Source organism: Macaca fascicularis, chromosome 16 (assembly GCF_037993035.2).
Source record: "Macaca fascicularis isolate 582-1 chromosome 16, T2T-MFA8v1.1".
NCBI classification, from domain to species: domain Eukaryota; kingdom Metazoa; phylum Chordata; class Mammalia; order Primates; family Cercopithecidae; genus Macaca; species Macaca fascicularis.
The window spans coordinates 26,361,534-26,377,973 of NC_088390.1; positions in this window are offsets into that span (position 1 = coordinate 26,361,534).

Here is a 16,440-nt window from a genome sequence, read left to right on the forward strand (position 1 = left end):
TGAAAGGATTCTTGAGGGCAAAGCTGTAACTCCGTGAGATGATTTCACAGAACACAAAGAAGTTTTTCAGATAGCTTCTTTCTCTTTGTTATCGGAGGATATTTCCTTTGGCCCTATAGTCTTCAAAGGGAAAGGAAATATCTCTTCTCAGATTCCACAGAAATAAGGCTAGCAAAGAGATCCACGAAATACAGATGTATCTCTGTGAGATGAATTAACAGAACACTAAGCAGCTTCTCAGAATGCTTCTTTCCAGATTTCATCGGAGGATATTTCCGTTTTCACCCTAGCCATAAATGGGCTTCAAATATCACTTTGCCAATTCCACAAGAACTGTCTTAGCGAAAGTCTTCTTGAGGGGAAAGTTTTAACTCTGAGAGATTATTTCACAGAACACAAAGAAGTTTCTCAGAAAGCTTCTTTCTCTTTGTTATCGGAGGATATTTCCTTTGGCCCTATAGTCTTCAAAGGGAAAGGAAATATCTGTTCTCAGATTCCACAGAAATAAGGCTAGCAAAGAGATCCACGAAATACAGATGTAACTCTGTGAGATGAATTAACAGAACACTAAGCAGTTTCTCAGAATGCTTCTTTCCAGATTTCATCGGAGGATATTTCCGTTTTCACCATAGCCCTCAATGGGCTTCCAAATATCACTTTGCCAATTCCACAAGAACGGTCTTAGCGAAAGGGTTCTTGAGGGGAAAGCTGCAACTCTGTGAGATGATTTCACGGAACACAAAGAAGTTTCTCAGAAAGCTTCTTTGTATTTGTTATCGGAGGATGTTTCCTTTGGCCCTATAGTCTTCAATAGGATCCGAAATATCTGTTGTCAGATTCCACAGAAATAAGGCTAGCAAAGACATCCACGAAATACAGTTGTAACTCTGGGAGACGAATTAACAGAACACTAAGCAGTTTCTCAGAAAGCTTCTTTCCAGATTTCATCGGAGGATATTTCCTTTTTCACCGTAGTCCTCTATGGGCTTCTAAATATCACTTTGCCAATTCCACAAGAACTGTCTTAGCCAAAGGCTTCTTGAGGGGACAGCTATAACTCTGTGAGAGGATTTCACAGAACACAAAGAAGTTTCTCAGAAACTTCTTTCTCTTTGTTATCGGAGGTTATTTCCTTTGGCCCTATAGTCTTCACAGGGATCCGAAATATCTGTTGTCAGATTCCACAGAAATAAGGAAAGCAAAGAGATCCACGAAATACAGATGTAACTCTGTGAGATGAATTAACAGAACCCTAAGCAGTCTCTCAGAAAGCTTCTTTCCAGATTTCATCGGAGGATATTTCTTTTTTCACCATAGCCCTCTAAGGGCTTCCAAATATCACTTTGCCAATTCCACAAGAACTGTCTTAGCGAAAGGCTTCTTGAGGGGTAAACTATAACTCTGTGAGATGATTTTACAAAACACAAAGAAGTTTCTCAGAAAGCTTCTTTCTCTTTGTTATCGGAGGATATTTCTTTGGCCCTGTAGTCGTCAAGGGATCCGAAATATCTGTTCTCAGATTCCACAGAAATAAGGCTTGGAAAGAGATCCACGAAATACAGATGTAACTCTGTGAGATGAATTAACAGAACACTAAGCAGTTTCTCAGAAAGCTTCTTTCCAGATATCATCGGTGGATATTTCCTTTTTCACCATAGTCCTCAATGGGCTTCCAAATATCTCTTTCACAATTCCACAAATATTGTCTTAGCAAAAGGCTTCTTGAAGGCAAAGCTGTAACTCTGTGAGATGATTTCACAGAACACAAAGAAGTTTCTCAGAAAGCTTCTTTCTCTTTGTTATCGGAGGATATTTCCTTTGGCCCTATAGTCTTCAAAGGGATCCGAAATATCTGTTCTGAGATTCCACAGAAATAAGGCTAGCAAAGGGATCCACGAAATACAGATGTAACTCTCTGAGATGAATTAACAGAACACTAAGCAGTTTCTCAGAAAGCTTCTTTCCAGATTTCTTCGGAGGATATTTCCTTTTTCACCATAGCCCTCTATGGGCTTCCAAATATCACTTTGCCAATTCCACAAGAACTGTCTTAGCGAAAGGCTTCTTGAGGGGGAAGCTGGAACTGTGTGAGATGATTTCACAGAACACAAAGAAGTTTCACAGAAAGCTTCTTTCTCTTTGTTATCAGAGGATATTTCCTTTGGCCCCATAGTCTTCAAAGGGATTCGAAATATCTGTTCTCAGATTCCACAGAAATAATACTAGCAAAGAGATCCACGAAATAGAGATGTACCTCTGTGAGATGAATTAACAGAACACTAAGCAGTTTCTCAGAAAGCTTCTTTCCAGATTTCATCGGAGGATATTTCCTTTTTCACCCTAGCCCTCTATGGGCTTCAAAATATCACTTTGCCAATTCCACAAGAACTGTCTTAGCGAAAGGCTTCCTGAGGGGAAAGCTGTAACTCTGTGAGATGATTTCACAGAACACAAAGAAGTTTCTCAGAAAGCTTCTTTCTCTTTGTTATCGGAGGATATTTCCTTTGGCCCTGTAGTCGTCAAAGGGATCCGAAATATCTGTTGTCAGATTCCATAGAAATAAGGCTAGCAAAGAGATCCACGAAATACAGATGTAACTCTGTGAGATGAATTAACAGAACACTAAGCAGTTTCTCAGAAAGCTTCTTTCCAGACTTCATCGGAGGATATTTCCTTTTCTCGATAGCCCTCTATGGGCTTCCAAATATCACTTTGCCAATTCCTCAAGAACTGTCTTAGCGAAAGGCTTCTTGAGGGGAAAGCTGTAACTCTGTGAGATGATTTCACAGAACACAAAAAAGTTTCTCAGAAAGCCTCTTTCTCTTTGTTATCGGAGGATATTTCCTTTGGCCCTGTAGTCTTCAAAGGGAAAGGAAATATCTCTTCTCAGATTCCACAGAAATAAGTCTAGCAAAGAGATCCACGAAATACACATGTAACTCTGTGAGATGAATTAACAGAACACTAAGCAGTTTCTCAGAATGCTTCTTTCCAGATTTCATCGGAGGATATTTCCGTTTTCACCATAGCCCTCAATGGGCTTCCAAATATCACTTTGCCAATTCCACAAGAACTGTCTTAGCGAAAGGCTTCTTGAGGGGAAAGCTGTAACTCTGTGAGATGATTTCACAGAACACAAAGAAGTTTCTCAGAAAGGTTCTTTCTCTTTGTTATTGGAGGATATTTCCTTTGGCCCTATAGTCTTCAAAGGGATCCGAAATATCTGTTCTGAGATTCCACAGAAATAAGGCTAGCAAAGAGATTCACGAAATCAGATTTAACTCTGTGAGATGAATTAACAGAACACTAAGCAGTTTCTCAGAATGCTTCTTTCCAGATTTCATCGGAGGATATTTACCTTTTCACCATAGCACTCTATGGGCTTCCAAATATCACTTTGCCAATTCCACAAAAACTGTCTTAGCGAAAGTCTTCTTGAGAGGAAAGCTGTAACTCTGTGAGATGATTTCACAGAACACAAAGAAGTTCCTCAGAAAGCTTCCTTCTCTTTGTTATCGGAGGATATTTCCTTTGGCTCTATAATCTTGAAAGGGATCCGAAATATCTGTTCTCAGATTCCACAGAAATAAGGCCAGCAAAGAGATCCACGAAATACAGATGTAACTCTGTGAGATGAATTAACAGAACACTAAGCAGTTTCTCAGAAAGCTTCTTTAGAGATTTCTTTGGAGGATATTTCCTTTTTCACCATGGCCCTCTATGGGCTTCCAAATATCACTTTGCCAATTCCACAAGAACTGTCTTAGCGAAAGGCTTCTTGAGGGGAATGCTGTAACTCTGTGAGATGATTTCACACAACACAAAGAAGTTTCTCAGAAAGCTTCTTTCTCTTTGTTATCGGAGGATATTTCCTTTGGCCCTATAGTCTTCAAAGGGAAAGGAAATATCTCTTCTCAGATTCCACAGAAATAAGGCTAGCAAAGAGATCCACGAAATACAGATGTAACTCTGTGAGATGAATTAACAGTACACTAAGCCGTTTCTCAGAATGCTTCTTTCCAGATTTCATCGGAGGATATTTCCGTTTTCACCATAGCCCTCAATGGGCTTCCAAATATCACTTTGCCAATTCCACAAGAACTGTCTTAGCGAAAGGCTTCTTTAGGGGAAAGTTGTAACTCTGAGAGATGATTTCACAGAACACAAAGAAGTTTCTCAGAAAGCTTCTTTCTCTTTGTTATCAGAGGATATTTCCTTTGGCCCTATAGTCTTCAAAGGGATCCGAAATATCTGTTCTGAGATTCCACAGAAATAAGCCTAGCAAAGAGATCCACGAAATCAGATGTAACTCTGTGAGATGAATTAACAGAACACTAAGCAGTTTCTCAGAAAGCTTCTTTCCAGATTTCATCAGAGGATATTTCCTTTTTCAACATGGCCCTATATGGGCTTCCAAATATCACTTTGCCAATTCCACAAAAACTGTCTTAGCGAAGGTCTTCTTGAGGGGAAAGCTGTAACTCTGTGAGATGATTTCAAAGAACACAAAGAAGTTTCTCAGAAAGCTTCCTTCTCTTTGTTATCGGAGGATATTTCCTTTAGCCCTATAGTCTTCAAAGGGAAAGGAAATATCTGTTCTCAGATTCCACAGAAATAAGGCTAGCAAAGAGATCCAAGAAATACAGATGTAACTCTGTGAGATGAATTAACAGAACACTAAGCAGTTTCTCAGAAAGCTTCTTTCCAGATTTCATCAGAGGATATTTCCTTTTTCACCATAGCCCTCCATGGGCTTCCAAATATCACTTTGACAATTCCACAAGAACTGTCTTAGCGTAAGGTTTCTTGAGGGGAAAGCTGTAACTCTGTGAGATGATTTCACAGAACACAAAGAAGTTTCTCAGAAAGCTTCTTTCTCTTTGTTATCGGAGGATATTTCCTTTGGCCCTATAGTCTTCAAAGGGAAAGGAAATATCTCTTCTCAGATTCCACAGAAATAAGGCTAGCAAAGAGATCCACGAAATACAGATGTAACTCTGTGCGATGAATTAACAGAACACTAAGTAGTTTCTCAGTATGCTTCTTTCCAGATTTCATCGGAGGATATTTCCGTTTTCACCATAGCCCTCAATGGGCTTCCAAATATCACTTTGCCAATTCCACAAGAACTGTCTTAGCGAAAGGCTTCTTGAGGGGAAAGTTGTAACTCTGAGAGATGATTTCACAGAACACAAAGAAGTTTCTCAGAAAGCTTCTTTCTCTTTGTTATCAGAGGATATTTCCTTTGGCCCTATAGTCTTCAAAGGGATCCGAAATATCTGTTCTGAGATTCCACAGAAATAAGGCTAGCAAAGAGATCCACGAAATCAGATGTAACTCTGTGAGATGAATTAACAGAACACTAAGCAGTTTCTCAGAAAGCTTCTTTTCAGATTTCATCGGAGGATATTTCCTTTTTCAACATAGCCCTATATGGGCTTCCAAATATCACTTTGCCAATTCCACAAAAACTGTCTTAGCGAAGGTCTTCTTGAGGGGAAAGCTGTAACTCTGTGAGATGATTTCAAAGAACACAAAGAAGTTTCTCAGAAATCTTCATTCTCTTTGTTATCGGAGGATATTTCCTTTGGCCCTGTAGTCTTCAAAGGGAAAGGAAATATCTGTTCTCAGATTCCACAGAAATAAGGCTAGCAAAGAGATCCACGAAATACAGGTGTAACTCGGTGAGATGAATTAACAGAACACTAAGCTGTTTCTCAGAAAGCTTCTTTCCAGATTTCATCGGAGGATATTTCCTTTTTTACCATAGCTCTCTATGGGCTTCCAAATATCACTTTGACAATTCCACAAGAACTGTCTTAGCGAAAGTCTTCTTGAGGGGAAAGTTTTAACTCTGAGAGATTATTTCACAGAACACAAAGAAGTTTCTCAGAAAGCTTCTTTCTCTTTGTTATCGGAGGATATTTCCTTTGGCCCTATAGTCTTCAAAGGGAAAGGAAATATCTGTTCTCAGATTCCACAGAAATAAGGCTAGCAAAGAGATCCACGAAATACAGATGTAACTCTGTGAGATGAATTAACAGAACACTAAGCAGTTTCTCAGAATGCTTCTTTCCAGATTTCATCGGAGGATATTTCCGTTTTCACCATAGCCCTCAAAGGGCTTCCAAATATCACTTTGCCAATTCCACAAGAACGGTCTTAGCGAAAGGGTTCTTGAGGGGAAAGCTGCAACTCTGTGAGATGATTTCACGGAACACAAAGAAGTTTCTCAGAAAGCTTCTTTGTATTTGTTATCGGAGGATGTTTCCTTTGGCCCTATAGTCTTCAATAGGATCCGAAATATCTGTTGTCAGATTCCACAGAAATAAGGCTAGCAAAGACATCCACGAAATACAGTTGTAACTCTGGGAGACGAATTAACAGAACACTAAGCAGTTTCTCAGAAAGCTTGTTTCCAGATTTCATCGGAGGATATTTCCTTTTTCACCGTAGCCCTCTATGGGCTTCTAAATATCACTTTGCCAATTCCACAAGAACTGTCTTAGCCAAAGGCTTCTTGAGGGGACAGCTATAACTCTGTGAGAGGATTTCACAGAACAGAAAGAAGTTTCTCAGAAACTTCTTTCTCTTTGTTATCGGAGGTTATTTCCTTTGGCCCTATAGTCTTCACAGGGATCCGAAATATCTGTTGTCAGATTCCACAGAAATAAGGAAAGCAAAGAGATCCACGAAATACAGATGTAACTCTGTGAGATGAATTAACAGAACCCTAAGCAGTCTCTCAGAAAGCTTCTTTCCAGATTTCATCGGAGGATATTTCTTTTTTCACCATAGCCCTCTAAGGGCTTCCAAATATCACTTTGCCAATTCCACAAGAACTGTCTTAGCGAAAGGCTTCTTGAGGGGTAAACTATAACTCTGTGAGATGATTTTACAAAACACAAAGAAGTTTCTCAGAAAGCTTCTTTCTCTTTGTTATCGGAGGATATTTCTTTGGCCCTGTAGTCGTCAAGGGATCCGAAATATCTGTTCTCAGATTCCACAGAAATAAGGCTTGGAAAGAGATCCACGAAATACAGATGTAACTCTGTGAGATGAATTAACAGAACACTAAGCAGTTTCTCAGAAAGCTTCTTTCCAGATATCATCGGTGGATATTTCCTTTTTCACCATAGTCCTCAATGGGCTTCCAAATATCTCTTTCACAATTCCACAAAAATTGTCTTAGCAAAAGGCTTCTTGAAGGCAAAGCTGTAACTCTGTGAGATGATTTCACAGAACACAAAGAAGTTTCTCAGAAAGCTTCTTTCTCTTTGTTATCGGAGGATATTTCCTTTGGCCCTATAGTCTTCAAAGGGATCCGAAATATCTGTTCTGAGATTCCACAGAAATAAGGCTAGCAAAGGGATCCACGAAATACAGATGTAACTCTCTGAGATGAATTAACAGAACACTAAGCAGTTTCTCAGAAAGCTTCTTTCCAGATTTCTTCGGAGGATATTTCCTTTTTCACCATAGCCCTCTATGGGCTTCCAAATATCACTTTGCCAATTCCACAAGAACTGTCTTAGCGAAAGGCTTCTTGAGGGGGAAGCTGGAACTGTGTGAGATGATTTCACAGAACACAAAGAAGTTTCACAGAAAGCTTCTTTCTCTTTGTTATCAGAGGATATTTCCTTTGGCCCCATAGTCTTCAAAGGGATTCGAAATATCTGTTCTCAGATTCCACAGAAATAATACTAGCAAAGAGATCCACGAAATAGAGATGTACCTCTGTGAGATGAATTAACAGAACACTAAGCAGTTTCTCAGAAAGCTTCTTTCCAGATTTCATCGGAGGATATTTCCTTTTTCACCCTAGCCCTCTATGGGCTTCAAAATATCACTTTGCCAATTCCACAAGAACTGTCTTAGCGAAAGGCTTCCTGAGGGGAAAGCTGTAACTCTGTGAGATGATTTCACAGAACACAAAGAAGTTTCTCAGAAAGCTTCTTTCTCTTTGTTATCGGAGGATATTTCCTTTGGCCCTGTAGTCGTCAAAGGGATCCGAAATATCTGTTGTCAGATTCCATAGAAATAAGGCTAGCAAAGAGATCCACGAAATACAGATGTAACTCTGTGAGATGAATTAACAGAACACTAAGCAGTTTCTCAGAAAGCTTCTTTCCAGACTTCATCGGAGGATATTTCCTTTTCTCGATAGCCCTCTATGGGCTTCCAAATATCACTTTGCCAATTCCTCAAGAACTGTCTTAGAGAAAGGCTTCTTGAGGGGAAAGCTGTAACTCTGTGAGATGATTTCACAGAACACAAAAAAGTTTCTCAGAAAGCCTCTTTCTCTTTGTTATCGGAGGATATTTCCTTTGGCCCTGTAGTCTTCAAAGGGAAAGGAAATATCTCTTCTCAGATTCCACAGAAATAAGTCTAGCAAAGAGATCCACGAAATACACATGTAACTCTGTGAGATGAATTAACAGAACACTAAGCAGTTTCTCAGAATGCTTCTTTCCAGATTTCATCGGAGGATATTTCCGTTTTCACCATAGCCCTCAATGGGCTTCCAACTATCACTTTGCCAATTCCACAAGAACTGTCTTAGCGAAAGGCTTCTTGAGGGGAAAGCTGTAACTCTGTGAGATGATTTCACAGAACACAAAGAAGTTTCTCAGAAAGGTTCTTTCTCTTTGTTATTGGAGGATATTTCCTTTGGCCCTATAGTCTTCAAAGGGATCCGAAATATCTGTTCTGAGATTCCACAGAAATAAGGCTAGCAAAGAGATTCACGAAATCAGATTTAACTCTGTGAGATGAATTAACAGAACACTAAGCAGTTTCTCAGAATGCTTCTTTCCAGATTTCATCGGAGGATATTTACCTTTTCACCATAGCACTCTATGGGCTTCCAAATATCACTTTGCCAATTCCACAAAAACTGTCTTAGCGAAAGTCTTCTTGAGAGGAAAGCTGTAACTCTGTGAGATGATTTCACAGAACACAAAGAAGTTCCTCAGAAAGCTTCCTTCTCTTTGTTATCGGAGGATATTTCCTTTGGCTCTATAATCTTGAAAGGGATCCGAAATATCTGTTCTCAGATTCCACAGAAATAAGGCCAGCAAAGAGATCCACGAAATACAGATGTAACTCTGTGAGATGAATTAACAGAACACTAAGCAGTTTCTCAGAAAGCTTCTTTAGAGATTTCTTTGGAGGATATTTCCTTTTTCACCATGGCCCTCTATGGGCTTCCAAATATCACTTTGCCAATTCCACAAGAACTGTCTTAGCGAAAGGCTTCTTGAGGGGAATGCTGTAACTCTGTGAGATGATTTCACACAACACAAAGAAGTTTCTCAGAAAGCTTCTTTCTCTTTGTTATCGGAGGATATTTCCTTTGGCCCTATAGTCTTCAAAGGGAAAGGAAATATCTCTTCTCAGATTCCACAGAAATAAGGCTAGCAAAGAGATCCACGAAATACAGATGTAACTCTGTGAGATGAATTAACAGAACACTAAGCCGTTTCTCAGAATGCTTCTTTCCAGATTTCATCGGAGGATATTTCCGTTTTCACCATAGCCCTCAATGGGCTTCCAAATATCACTTTGCCAATTCCACAAGAACTGTCTTAGCGAAAGGCTTCTTGAGGGGAAAGCTGTAACTCTGTGAGATGATTTCACAGAACACAAAGAAGTTTCTCAGAAAGCTTCTTTCTCTTTGTTATCGGAGGATATTTCCTTTGGCCCTATAGTCTTCAAAGGGAAAGGAAATATCTCTTCTCAGATTCCACAGAAATAAGGCTAGCAAAGAGATCCACGAAATACAGATGTAACTCTGTGCGATGAATTAACAGAACACTAAGTAGTTTCTCAGTATGCTTCTTTCCAGATTTCATCGGAGGATATTTCCGTTTTCACCATAGCCCTCAATGGGCTTCCAAATATCACTTTGCCAATTCCACAAGAACTGTCTTAGCGAAAGGCTTCTTGAGGGGAAAGTTGTAACTCTGAGAGATGATTTCACAGAACACAAAGAAGTTTCTCAGAAAGCTTCTTTCTCTTTGTTATCAGAGGATATTTCCTTTGGCCCTATAGTCTTCAAAGGGATCCGAAATATCTGTTCTGAGATTCCACAGAAATAAGGCTAGCAAAGAGATCCACGAAATCAGATGTAACTCTGTGAGATGAATTAACAGAACACTAAGCAGTTTCTCAGAAAGCTTCTTTTCAGATTTCAACGGAGGATATTTCCTTTTTCAACATAGCCCTATATGGGCTTCCAAATATCACTTTGCCAATTCCACAAAAACTGTCTTAGCGAAGGTCTTCTTGAGGGGAAAGCTGTAACTCTGTGAGATGATTTCAAAGAACACAAAGAAGTTTCTCAGAAATCTTCATTCTCTTTGTTATCGGAGGATATTTCCTTTGGCCCTGTAGTCTTCAAAGGGAAAGGAAATATCTGTTCTCAGATTCCACAGAAATAAGGCTAGCAAAGAGATGCACGAAATACAGGTGTAACTCGGTGAGATGAATTAACAGAACACTAAGCTGTTTCTCAGAAAGCTTCTTTCCAGATTTCATCGGAGGATATTTCCTTTTTTACCATAGCTCTCTATGGGCTTCCAAATATCACTTTGACAATTCCACAAGAACTGTCTTAGCGAAAGTCTTCTTGAGGGGAAAGTTTTAACTCTGAGAGATTATTTCACAGAACACAAAGAAGTTTCTCAGAAAGCTTCTTTCTCTTTGTTATCGGAGGATATTTCCTTTGGCCCTATAGTCTTCAAAGGGAAAGGAAATATCTGTTCTCAGATTCCACAGAAATAAGGCTAGCAAAGAGATCCACGAAATACAGATGTAACTCTGTGAGATGAATTAACAGAACACTAAGCAGTTTCTCAGAATGCTTCTTTCCAGATTTCATCGGAGGATATTTCCGTTTTCACCATAGCCCTCAATGGGCTTCCAAATATCACTTTGCCAATTCCACAAGAACGGTCTTAGCGAAAGGGTTCTTGAGGGGAAAGCTGCAACTCTGTGAGATGATTTCACGGAACACAAAGAAGTTTCTCAGAAAGCTTCTTTGTATTTGTTATCGGAGGATGTTTCCTTTGGCCCTATAGTCTTCAATAGGATCTGAAATATCTGTTGTCAGATTCCACAGAAATAAGGCTAGCAAAGACATCCACGAAATACAGTTGTAACTCTGGGAGACGAATTAACAGAACACTAAGCAGTTTCTCAGAAAGCTTGTTTCCAGATTTCATCGGAGGATATTTCCTTTTTCACCGTAGCCCTCTATGGGCTTCTAAATATCACTTTGCCAATTCCACAAGAACTGTCTTAGCCAAAGGCTTCTTGAGGGGACAGCTATAACTCTGTGAGAGGATTTCACAGAACAGAAAGAAGTTTCTCAGAAACGTCTTTCTCTTTGTTATCGGAGGTTATTTCCTTTGGCCCTATAGTCTTCACAGGGATCCGAAATATCTGTTGTCAGATTCCACAGAAATAAGGAAAGCAAAGAGATCCACGAAATACAGATGTAACTCTGTGAGATGAATTAACAGAACCCTAAGCAGTCTCTCAGAAAGCTTCTTTCCAGATTTCATCGGAGGATATTTCTTTTTTCACCATAGCCCTCTAAGGGCTTCCAAATATCACTTTGCCAATTCCACAAGAACTGTCTTAGCGAAAGGCTTCTTGAGGGGTAAACTCTAACTCTGTGAGATGATTTTACAAAACACAAAGAAGTTTCTCAGAAAGCTTCTTTCTCTTTGTTATCGGAGGATATTTCTTTGGCCCTGTAGTCGTCAAGGGATCCGAAATATCTGTTCTCAGATTCCACAGAAATAAGGCTTGGAAAGAGATCCACGAAATACAGATGTAACTCTGTGAGATGAATTAACAGAACACTAAGCAGTTTCTCAGAAAGCTTCTTTCCAGATATCATCGGTGGATATTTCCTTTTTCACCATAGTCCTCAATGGGCTTCCAAATATCTCTTTCACAATTCCACAAAAATTGTCTTAGCAAAAGGCTTCTTGAAGGCAAAGCTGTAACTCTGTGAGATGATTTCACAGAACACAAAGAAGTTTCTCAGAAAGCTTCTTTCTCTTTGTTATCGGAGGATATTTCCTTTGGCCCTATAGTCTTCAAAGGGATCCGAAATATCTGTTCTGAGATTCCACAGAAATAAGGCTAGCAAAGGGATCCACGAAATACAGATGTAACTCTCTGAGATGAATTAACAGAACACTAAGCAGTTTCTCAGAAAGCTTCTTTCCAGATTTCTTCGGAGGATATTTCCTTTTTCACCATAGCCCTCTATGGGCTTCCAAATATCACTTTGCCAATTCCACAAGAACTGTCTTAGCGAAAGGCTTCTTGAGGGGGAAGCTGGAACTGTGTGAGATGATTTCACAGAACACAAAGAAGTTTCACAGAAAGCTTCTTTCTCTTTGTTATCAGAGGATATTTCCTTTGGCCCCATAGTCTTCAAAGGGATTCGAAATATCTGTTCTCAGATTCCACAGAAATAATACTAGCAAAGAGATCCACGAAATAGAGATGTACCTCTGTGAGATGAATTAACAGAACACTAAGCAGTTTCTCAGAAAGCTTCTTTCCAGATTTCATCGGAGGATATTTCCTTTTTCACCCTAGCCCTCTATGGGCTTCAAAATATCACTTTGCCAATTCCACAAGAACTGTCTTAGCGAAAGGCTTCCTGAGGGGAAAGCTGTAACTCTGTGAGATGATTTCACAGAACACAAAGAAGTTTCTCAGAAAGCTTCTTTCTCTTTGTTATCGGAGGATATTTCCTTTGGCCCTGTAGTCGTCAAAGGGATCCGAAATATCTGTTGTCAGATTCCATAGAAATAAGGCTAGCAAAGAGATCCACGAAATACAGATGTAACTCTGTGAGATGAATTAACAGAACACTAAGCAGTTTCTCAGAAAGCTTCTTTCCAGACTTCATCGGAGGATATTTCCTTTTCTCGATAGCCCTCTATGGGCTTCCAAATATCACTTTGCCAATTCCTCAAGAACTGTCTTAGAGAAAGGCTTCTTGAGGGGAAAGCTGTAACTCTGTGAGATGATTTCACAGAACACAAAAAAGTTTCTCAGAAAGCCTCTTTCTCTTTGTTATCGGAGGATATTTCCTTTGGCCCTGTAGTCTTCAAAGGGAAAGGAAATATCTCTTCTCAGATTCCACAGAAATAAGTCTAGCAAAGAGATCCACGAAATACACATGTAACTCTGTGAGATGAATTAACAGAACACTAAGCAGTTTCTCAGAATGCTTCTTTCCAGATTTCATCGGAGGATATTTCCGTTTTCACCATAGCCCTCAATGGGCTTCCAACTATCACTTTGCCAATTCCACAAGAACTGTCTTAGCGAAAGGCTTCTTGAGGGGAAAGCTGTAACTCTGTGAGATGATTTCACAGAACACAAAGAAGTTTCTCAGAAAGGTTCTTTCTCTTTGTTATTGGAGGATATTTCCTTTGGCCCTATAGTCTTCAAAGGGATCCGAAATATCTGTTCTGAGATTCCACAGAAATAAGGCTAGCAAAGAGATTCACGAAATCAGATTTAACTCTGTGAGATGAATTAACAGAACACTAAGCAGTTTCTCAGAATGCTTCTTTCCAGATTTCATCGGAGGATATTTACCTTTTCACCATAGCACTCTATGGGCTTCCAAATATCACTTTGCCAATTCCACAAAAACTGTCTTAGCGAAAGTCTTCTTGAGAGGAAAGCTGTAACTCTGTGAGATGATTTCACAGAACACAAAGAAGTTCCTCAGAAAGCTTCCTTCTCTTTGTTATCGGAGGATATTTCCTTTGGCTCTATAATCTTGAAAGGGATCCGAAATATCTGTTCTCAGATTCCACAGAAATAAGGCCAGCAAAGAGATCCACGAAATACAGATGTAACTCTGTGAGATGAATTAACAGAACACTAAGCAGTTTCTCAGAAAGCTTCTTTAGAGATTTCTTTGGAGGATATTTCCTTTTTCACCATGGCCCTCTATGGGCTTCCAAATATCACTTTGCCAATTCCACAAGAACTGTCTTAGCGAAAGGCTTCTTGAGGGGAATGCTGTAACTCTGTGAGATGATTTCACACAACACAAAGAAGTTTCTCAGAAAGCTTCTTTCTCTTTGTTATCGGAGGATATTTCCTTTGGCCCTATAGTCTTCAAAGGGAAAGGAAATATCTCTTCTCAGATTCCACAGAAATAAGGCTAGCAAAGAGATCCACGAAATACAGATGTAACTCTGTGAGATGAATTAACAGAACACTAAGCCGTTTCTCAGAATGCTTCTTTCCAGATTTCATCGGAGGATATTTCCGTTTTCACCATAGCCCTCAATGGGCTTCCAAATATCACTTTGCCAATTCCACAAGAACTGTCTTAGCGAAAGGCTTCTTGAGGGGAAAGCTGTAACTCTGTGAGATGATTTCACAGAACACAAAGAAGTTTCTCAGAAAGGTTCTTTCTCTTTGTTATTGGAGGATATTTCCTTTGGCCCTATAGTCTTCAAAGGGATCCGAAATATCTGTTCTGAGATTCCACAGAAATAAGGCTAGCAAAGAGATTCACGAAATCAGATTTAACTCTGTGAGATGAATTAAGAGAACACTAAGCAGTTTCTCAGAATGCTTCTTTCCAGATTTCATCGGAGGATATTTACCTTTTCACCATAGCACTCTATGGGCTTCCAAATATCACTTTGCCAATTCCACAAAAACTGTCTTAGCGAAAGTCTTCTTGAGAGGAAAGCTGTAACTCTGTGAGATGATTTCACAGAACACAAAGAAGTTCCTCAGAAAGCTTCCTTCTCTTTGTTATCGGAGGATATTTCCTTTGGCTCTATAATCTTGAAAGGGATCCGAAATATCTGTTCTCAGATTCCACAGAAATAAGGCCAGCAAAGAGATCCACGAAATACAGATGTAACTCTGTGAGATGAATTAACAGAACACTAAGCAGTTTCTCAGAAAGCTTCTTTAGAGATTTCTTTGGAGGATATTTCCTTTTTCACCATGGCCCTCTATGGGCTTCCAAATATCACTTTGCCAATTCCACAAGAACTGTCTTAGCGAAAGGCTTCTTGAGGGGAATGCTGTAACTCTGTGAGATGATTTCACACAACACAAAGAAGTTTCTCAGAAAGCTTCTTTCTCTTTGTTATCGGAGGATATTTCCTTTGGCCCTATAGTCTTCAAAGGGAAAGGAAATATCTCTTCTCAGATTCCACAGAAATAAGGCTAGCAAAGAGATCCACGAAATACAGATGTAACTCTGTGAGATGAATTAACAGAACACTAAGCCGTTTCTCAGAATGCTTCTTTCCAGATTTCATCGGAGGATATTTCCGTTTTCACCATAGCCCTCAATGGGCTTCCAAATATCACTTTGCCAATTCCACAAGAACTGTCTTAGCGAAAGGCTTCTTGAGGGGAAAGTTGTAACTCTGAGAGATGATTTCACAGAACACAAAGAAGTTTCTCAGAAAGCTTCTTTCTCTTTGTTATCAGAGGATATTTCCTTTGGCCCTATAGTCTTCAAAGGGATCCGAAATATCTGTTCTGAGATTCCACAGAAATAAGCCTAGCAAAGAGATCCACGAAATCAGATGTAACTCTGTGAGATGAATTAACAGAACACTAAGCATTTTCTCAGAAAGCTTCTTTCCAGATTTCATCAGAGGATATTTCCTTTTTCAACATAGCCCTATATGGGCTTCCAAATATCACTTTGACAATTCCACCAGAACTGTCTTAGCGAAAGGCTTCTTGAGGGGAAAGCTGTAAGTCTGTGAGATGATTTCACAGAACACAAAGAAGTTTATCAGAAAGCTTCTTTCTCTTTGTTATCAGAGGATATTTCCTTTGGCCCTAGGGTCTTCAAAGGGAAAGGAAATATCTGTTGTCAGATTCTACAGAAATAACCTAGCAAAGAGATCCACGAAATAGAGATGTAATTCTGTGAGATGAATTAACAGAACACTAAGCAGTTTCTCAGAAAGCTTCTTTCCAGATTTCATCGGAGGATATTTCCTTTTTCACCCTAGCCCTCTATGGGCTTCAAAATATCACTTTGCCAATTCCACAAGAACTGTCTTAGCGAAAGGCTTCCTGAGGGGAAAGCTGTAACTCTGTGAGATGATTTCACAGAACACAAAGAAGTTTCTTAGAAAGCTTCTTTCTCTTTGTTATCGAAGGATATTTCCTTTGGCCCTGTAGTCGTCAAAGGGATCCGAAATATCTGTTCTCAGATTCCACAGAAATAAGGCTAGCAAAGAGATCCACGAAATACAGATGTAACTCTGTGAGATGAATTAACAGAACACTAAGCAGTTTCTCAGAAAGCTTCTTTCCAGATTTCATCAGAGGATATTTCCTTTTTCACCATAGCCCTCCATGGGCTTCCAAATATCACTTTGACAATTCCACAAGAACTGTCTT